The sequence below is a fragment of the Dermacentor andersoni genome, chromosome 4 (assembly GCF_023375885.2).
Source record: "Dermacentor andersoni chromosome 4, qqDerAnde1_hic_scaffold, whole genome shotgun sequence".
NCBI lineage: Eukaryota > Metazoa > Arthropoda > Arachnida > Ixodida > Ixodidae > Dermacentor > Dermacentor andersoni.
Genome location: NC_092817.1, coordinates 209,833,142 through 209,841,044, shown reverse-complemented (window position 1 = coordinate 209,841,044; position 7,903 = coordinate 209,833,142). Strand labels below are relative to the sequence as shown.

General features: G+C 47.0%; 1 non-coding gene across 1 annotated transcript; it reads left to right on the top strand.

The window, feature by feature from the left end:
* Positions 1–1,008: 1,008 nt before the first annotated feature.
* TRNAK-CUU (transfer RNA lysine (anticodon CUU)) lies at positions 1,009–1,081 on the top strand. Its single transcript has one exon. It is a non-coding gene; the product is annotated as a tRNA-Lys (tRNA).
* The last annotated feature ends 6,822 nt before the right edge of the window (positions 1,082–7,903 follow it).

The window sequence follows — 7,903 nt, the reverse complement described above, 5'->3', positions numbered from 1 at the left end:
GATCGAATCCCCGACACGGTGGCTGCATTTCGATGGGGGCGAAATGCAGCCATGTACGTAGATTTAGGTGCACGTTAAAGAACCCCAGGTGGTCGAAATTTCCGGAGTCGTCCACTACGGCAGGCCTCATAATCATCAAGTGGTTTTGGCGCGTAAAACCCCATAATTTGATTTATTGCCTTCAGGTAGCATGTGTGGGTTTATTGACCGGTTGCCATCACTTAAAAAGATCACGTTCTCGTGACGTTTGCGGCAGAAAGGATATCCTACATCCACCGACAAGGTTTGTGAATGGTTGCGCTGGCCAACACTCCCAGGGTTCTACAAGACGATGAGCAAAACGTGAACAAGGTGAATGCAGGAGCCAACGTTTCGACAAGTGGACTTGTCTTCTTGTCCACTTCTCGAAACGTTGGCTCCTGCATTCACCTTCTTCACGTTTTCCTCATCGTCTTGAATTTCCATCTCCCGCATTCCCCGTCTTTTTTCAGGGTTCTACAAGGAAACATAAATACCCAAGAAAGTGGAGGGGGAAACGGCACCGCGGTAGCTCAATTGGTAGAGCATCGCACACGTAATGCGAAGGTTGTGGAATTGTTTGCCACCTGCGGCAAATTATTTTTTCATCCATTTTCATTTCATTAATTTATCGTTTCCTTTTTTTTCATTTATTAAGCACAAGTAATTTCCCTTATGTCGTCCTTCGTTTCAGTACTTGTTGGCTTCTTATGATATGAGTAATAAATATCGGGCCCCTCGGTTAACCCCCTTTCTCCTCGTTTATTACATAACGAGGGTCGGGAATCCGGCGACATTGATGCCTTCAGGTAACATGTCTGGTTTTATTGACCGGTTGCCTTCACCCAAGATGACCACGTTCTCGTGACCCCTGCGACCGAAAGGATGTTCCACATCCACCGCCAAGTTTTGTGAGTGGTGGCGCTGGGTAACACTCCCCGGGTTCTACTAGGAAACACGAATACCCAAGAAAGTGGAGGGGGAAACGGCGCCGCGGTAGCTCAATTGGTAGAGCATCGCACGCTTAATGCGAAGGTTGTGGGATCGCTCCCCACCTGCGGCAAATTAATTTTTCATCCGGGTTTCATTAATTTATCGTTTCCTTATTTCATTTATTAAGCGCAAGTACTTTCCCCCTATGTTGTCCATGGTGTCAGTGTTTGTTCGCTGCTTATAAGACCCTTCTCGTTTATACTCCTGGTGCGGTATTTTGGTGCGTCAGCGCTTTATACCTGTTTTGGGGCGGTGCATTTATCGCCCACTTGTTGTATGCCTCGTTTGCTTGCATCACAGGTATTGTTGCTGTATTCGTAAATAAATGAAATCTTGAATCAATACACGTGTACTAGACAAGAACCATTACCCAACATTTGTCCCCCCGCCCATGCGTTCTACCGACTCGGACCTGTAGAGTGCACGGAGTAAAGATAAAAACAGTCGCTATAATATGACACATGACCTCCTGCAAAGGGATGCGCGTCAAAAACAATAGTGTCACATTCAATGTGCTGCCCGCTAAAGAGCAACAAATGTCACGCGCAGCTCATTCGAACGCACGTTCACGCCTGATCGTGCGTCTTTAAATAAAGTGACTTGGCCTGTTTTCCCGGTTCCTGCTGTTCGTGCACCGCGACATCATGTGATCAGAAACAACAAAATGATTTACACCTAAACCGTTGCTTGGCAGGGGGGCCTCCGCCGAACAAAAACAGAAAATGATCAGCCGTGTGGACGTCTTTCTATTCGTAATGCTGTGTTCTGCTATGTGGGCTGAGGCAAGCGGAGAAACACAGTCACGATCACGCTCCTTATTGGCTGACACCCGTCCACTTCCATGCCAAAGTATTGTATTTCGATCCGAGTGCCATGTTAGGTGCCGTGTTAGGCATCTCGGTAGTAGACACTCGTGCGAACTGGTTACAAATTGTAAAGGTACCTCTACCATCGTGCGAGATAAATTGTCAGCAGAGTTGATTAATGTGCTCTCTATTTTATGCAGCCTATCTTCCGCAATACCTTTGAAATATACGAGGGACGTCTCGAAAGTAAGTTTCGCCATTTATTTTCAGAAGCAAACTTAAAAAAAAAAGAAATGCACCACGCAATTATGAACTATACACCTTGCGCTATTTTTCCACATAGTCACGAGGGACGTTTCGAAAGTAAGTTTCGCGATCTTTTTTCAGAATCAAACTTAATTTTAAAATATATACACTATGAAATGATGAACTATACACCTTGCGCTATTTTTCCACATAGTCACCACCGACATTGAGACATTTGTCATAGCGTGCAATCAGTTTGAACAAAACACTCTGGTAAAACACGATGCCGTGTGATGCAAGGCCTGAGATATGAGCTCTTCACCATGTACGACCTGCAGGCATTCATGGATGGCGGACACACTAGGCCTACGTGACCATTCATACCGGATAACAGCAGGCGCTTCCATTGGCGACCACGTTGCCAGTACACGTCTCTCTGCCATCATGTTTTCTATTCGAGTAACCTCAGGCACGCCGGTGTGCTGCTTCTCACTCTTCTTCGGCGCTCTGTGCATACGTATTCCTCCTCCGTCGTTGAACCAGCAACGGGCGTGGATTCTTATAGTGATTGTTTCAGTTGGTGTACCATCTTCTCTTTAAAAAATATGGCGAAACCTACTTTCGGAAATCCCCCGTACCTAGAATATTTCTTGTTTCGCGAGTTATGCATAATTTAGCGTCGCTTTTCCAGAATATCAAGTCAGCGCAGTTATACAACGGACAATTCAACCACACCGCAGGCACCCGACGTAACGATATGACTGCATTATTTGCATTGCCATTGCAAGCGAGTGGACATACAGTCGTGTACGAGGCTCAGCGTAGAGTGCTTCGCGGACCCGGGTCTACCCAAACGCCCAGGCCTTACCTGGCCCACGGCCCGGGCTAGATAGTGCGATTTCTGCCGCGGGCCCCCTCTGGCCTGGGCCTGTGGGTCTCAGGCTTGGGCTGGACAGGGACTTTAAACCCCGGGCTCCGGCCGGGCATGGGCCCGTTCACCTAGCTCGGGCGCGTCAGCCCACGCGGGCACTCTGTATGCATCTAGGGCATTCTGCGAGAAGTTTAACCGACAAATTCGTAAAATTGGTCTTTGATTACATTAGCAAACAAACAAACACTTCCTTTTTCGTTTATTTTGTTTTTCTTGAGGAACGATATTTGGTCTCGCAAGAGAGAGAAAATTCTACTAAAATATCTTGACACAATCTGACCGTTATCGCTCTTGCTATTGCACTATTTTATCACTCTTGATATGGTTAACTTATTGCATTCTTGCGTCATTTTAGCACTTTTCATTGATGGCACCACTTGGACGATTCGTATAGTTGCTGCTCTTTAACATAAATGGCGTATGCGTTAACCTTAACCGCATTCGCGGTTAACGCATACGGTTTTGTTTGGATTTTGTGGCGAATGGACGTGCTTTTCGGTGCTCCGTGGCGGCGACGAAATCATAAGTTTTTGTGCACGCTTTGAGCTTGCTTCTGTTTTTGATTTGCTGATTTTCTTGCCTTGAAATAGTAATTGAGTGTTTTTCTTTTTCTCTCTTTTTTTTTCTTTGTCTCGTATTTCGGGTGGCGGGTGTGTTTCGGGTACATTTGGTTTTGCAGGATGGTAAAGCCTCCTTTCGCGCCACGTGCTTGTACACGTGCAGCCATGTGGGAGGTTGAGTGTTTGTAGTCTTAAATGGTAGCTTGGAAGTGGCAGAACTAATAGCTGTGTGTTTTTGGTAGAAAAGTGAGAGCGAGCCGCGTGGTTGAGCGCGTGCTATGCATGTCATACCTTCGGTCTCCGCAGCACTGATTGCTCTTGAAACAGTGGCAAGAGTTGCTTTGCGGCATTTTGAGCATTTGGATCCTGCGCGTATCGGTGTTTGCTAAGAGGCACGTGCTCTGCATTGATATAGTATTATAGTATTTGCATCAGTAGTAGTATTATTATAGCATTATAGTATTTGCAAAAAGCCGTGCAATACATGGCGAGAAAGCCGGGAAAGCAGGCAGTGCGCGGGGGGCTCTTCAAGGGAGATGAGCAGACGCATGAGAATGGAGAGGGCGTTGAAACAACCGGCACACAATGTGATTCGATACTAGGCTGCAGAAAATAGAGGCTTTCCAGGAAGAGCTTGTCAAACCGGTGCAAGAACTCAAAAATGAGCTAAACTAGGAGCGTGATGCACGAAAGGTAGTTGAAAAGAGACTTGAAGCAACCGAGAAGTAGCTGAACAGGGCCGCCATTGTGAACGAGAATGTGCCTGACAATGAAACGCAGACCCCCGACGCGACAGGAGAGGGAATGTCAGCAAAGTACATGGAATGCATGCAGCGTAAAGAAGAATTAGCTGGAAAGAGCGGCACCTACCTTGAGGCCGCCACGTGGAAAAAGCAGGAGCGCAAGGGACAATGCCCCTTGTCTAGTCCGAATCACGCGGAAAAGGACAAAGGGAAGCAAGGAAGAAGTAGGAGAGAGTGAAAGGGTGATTATCGCCGGCGACTCAAACCTGGCTGGGTGCTCAAAAGCAATTGTGGAGAGGGTGAAAGGCGATGAAAGAGTGGCGGTAGGGGCATTTCCAGGGCGGACACTGGGTTCTGTCATGGAGCGAGCAAAAGAAAAGCTCGCGGAAAATGCCCATGTGCGCAGCCTTGTCATAGTAGCAGGTGGGCTAAATGACATCCTAAGCAGGAAAGCGACAGGACTAGGCCAGCGCTTGGCGAAGGGGGTGGATGACTTGCGCGAGCTATCCCCTCAGGTGCAGATCGTGGTGTGCACGGTACCGGAGGTGCCTGTGCGTGACAGTCACGTACAAAGAGCTGTAGCGGCTGCTAATGAGGCGATATGGAAAACGAGCCGAGAGAAAGGCTTTGAGTTTGTCGAACTAAACAGGGAAGTGAGAAGGTGTGGTGGCTTTAAACAAGACGGGATCCACTTCAATTACAGGCTGGCACGAGAAGTGGGCTGGCGACTTGGTGGTCGCGCTGTTGCTTTTTTAGGGGGCCCGCGGGCGCTCAGGAGGCCAGAGTAGGTAGTAATGAAGAAGGTCCCCTAGAGGAACCTCAGAAGAGCATCGCCGTCGATAACAGAAGAAGGAGGACAGCAAGAAAAAGAGCTCGCCATGTAACAGGCTACATAAACATGCCGGGCGGCAGAACAAAGGGAAAGTGGGCAGAGATCGAGGAGTAGTTAAATAGCGAACAAATAGGGGTGTATGCGGTTACAGAAACGCACCTTAGAGACTCAGAAGTGCTGCCAGTTATTGAGAATTATGTTTGGGAAGAGTGCAACAGAACTAAGTCAGAAAGAGAGGGAGGGGCAGTCGGCGATAGAGAGGGAGGGGCAGAGCTCAACCATCAGGGAGCCAAATGGAAAAGAGTAAATTCACAATGTCAAGAGCACCTTTGGTTATCAGGTCGCATGTGTGGGAAAAAAAACTTGGCTGGGCGTTACGTATTTGTGGACCGGAAATAATTGCACAGAGAAGAATGAAGAGTTAGTGGAATGCATAAGCGCTGATATTAAGTGTTTCGGGAATGGTGCTAAAATTGGCCTATTAGGTGACATGAATGGCCACATACAGGATTTAGACGGCTATACCGACAACAACGGGAAGTCAATGCTGGACCTTTGTGAGCAACACAACCTCGTTATCGTGAATACAGGGCCTAAGTGTGAAGGGCAGATCACGTGGGAAGTGGGAAACCAGCAATCGACCATTGTTTACTGTCTGATGACAGAAAGAATTCATGATAAGTTGAGAGAAATGGTCATCGATGAGGAAGGGTTTAGCAGCATAGGGAGTGACCATAAACGCATCATTTTGAATATGGGATATGCAGTTGGGAAAGAAAGCAAGGAGCGCAAAATGGCCAGTCGAAATTTGGACGCTGAACAAATAGCAAATATAGTCACTAGAGTCGAGGAAGAACTTGGCAAATGGCCAGTAAAGAGTGGGAATATGGCGAGCTTCTAAGTGTATAATGACAGAAATACGGAAAGAGAAATAACATGTTCGTTGGAAAGGAAAAGAGCAACCGAAAACTGGTGGAACAGGGATATACAAGAAGTGATCGCCGAACGACAGAAAGCATCTCGAGGGCACAGGCAGGCGAAGAAGGCGCAGTTGCCGCAGGATGAAGTAACCAGTAAATGGGAAATATACCGGGAGAAAAAGTCTATGGTTCAAATACTGGTGCAAGCAAAATTAAAAGGTGAAAGTGAACGTTGGTTCTCAGAAATACGTGAGCAAACGAAGGCTGCACGTAGAATATTTTGGAACCACATAAGATTATTAGGCAGGAAGTCAACAATACAACAACATATCCTAGACGAAGATGAAAGCAGACTGGAAGGAGAAGCGGCAATAAATTACATCCGAAAAGTAACAGCCGAATCTTTCCAAGGCAATGACGAGGTTGTATTTGTAGAAAAAAAAAGAGCATGAAAGAGAGCCAAGTGGAAAAGCAGCTGGTGCTGACAAATTTCAACTGGAAGAAAGCGGACAAGAAAATTCCTAAGCGCACAGCCACAGGGCTAGACCAGGTTCCCGTTAGGCTGATTAATGAACTAGGACCAAAAAGTAAGGAAGCTCTGGTGAAAGCAGTGGAAAAAAACTTTAAAAGATTGACGAATGCCAGACAGTTGGCGACAAAGTAAAATGAATTCAATTTATAAAGGTAAGGGGGAGAAACAGAATTCACTCGTATAAACCGTTGACCATTACATCGGTAATATACATGCTAGCAATGCCGGCAATCAAATTAAAGCTTCAAGCATGGGAAGAGAATAATGGCATTTTGGGAGAGCTTCAGATAACTTCAGATAACTTGTTTGTTCTTACTCAGTGTATTGAAATATTAAAAGTAGAAACTAGACTGTTGTATGTGGCCTTTTTAGACATTACAGGAGCCTATGACAACATGAACCGCAACATTTTGTGGGATATTCTGGAAGGGGAAGGCTTAGGTGACAATTGTCTACAGCGTTTGAGAGAGATTTACCTAGAAAATACCGTTTGCATTGAATGGGAAGGGATGAGGAGCGAGGAGAAAGTTCATATTGCTACGGAACAATATATGCGATCACGAAAAGGCGAGCAGTGTGAAGACGACGACGACGATTAGAAGCTTGCGCGGGCTCTTGCCTCTTGGCCAAGCGCAGCGTATTTTCTTGTAAATATACTTGTACATAGCTTTTCGTCTGCGTCTTCCTACGTAAAATATCTGGTGGAGGTGGACGTTCTCTGTACCTCGTCACGGAGCTTCGCAGTGGACGGCACGTGGAGCCTTCCTTCATGGCTCCCGGCGACGACAACCCGACTCCGCCCGCTTCGACACCTGCTGCCACTTCGACGACCTACATCACTCTCCCCGCTCCCCGTGATCTTAGCGTATTCTCGGGCAAAGATGGGGAAGATGTCGATGGCTGGATCAGCCTGTATGAACACGTCAGCCGCAATAACCGGTGGGACCCTACTATCATGCTCGCCAACGTAGTCTTTTACCTCGGTGGCACACGTAGAGTTTGGTATCGCATGCACGAAGATAAGCTCACCAGTTGGGATTCCCTTAAGACACAGCTTCGAGACTTTTATTGATTTATTTATTGTCATACTCTCAAGGCCCAGGGGCATTACAGAGAGGAGTGGTGATTATTACAAATAAATTCGTGAACAATATTGTTGAAGTTTCTGGCTTCAGAAATGGCAGTGATGGAGGCAGCCCCTACGGTCACCAACTTGCCGCGCAGAAGGCGCTTTCCGGCCGTGTGCAGACGTCAACAGAGCCCTATGTTACGTACATTCAGGACGTCTTGGCTCTGTGCCGCGAAGTTGACACCCACATGAC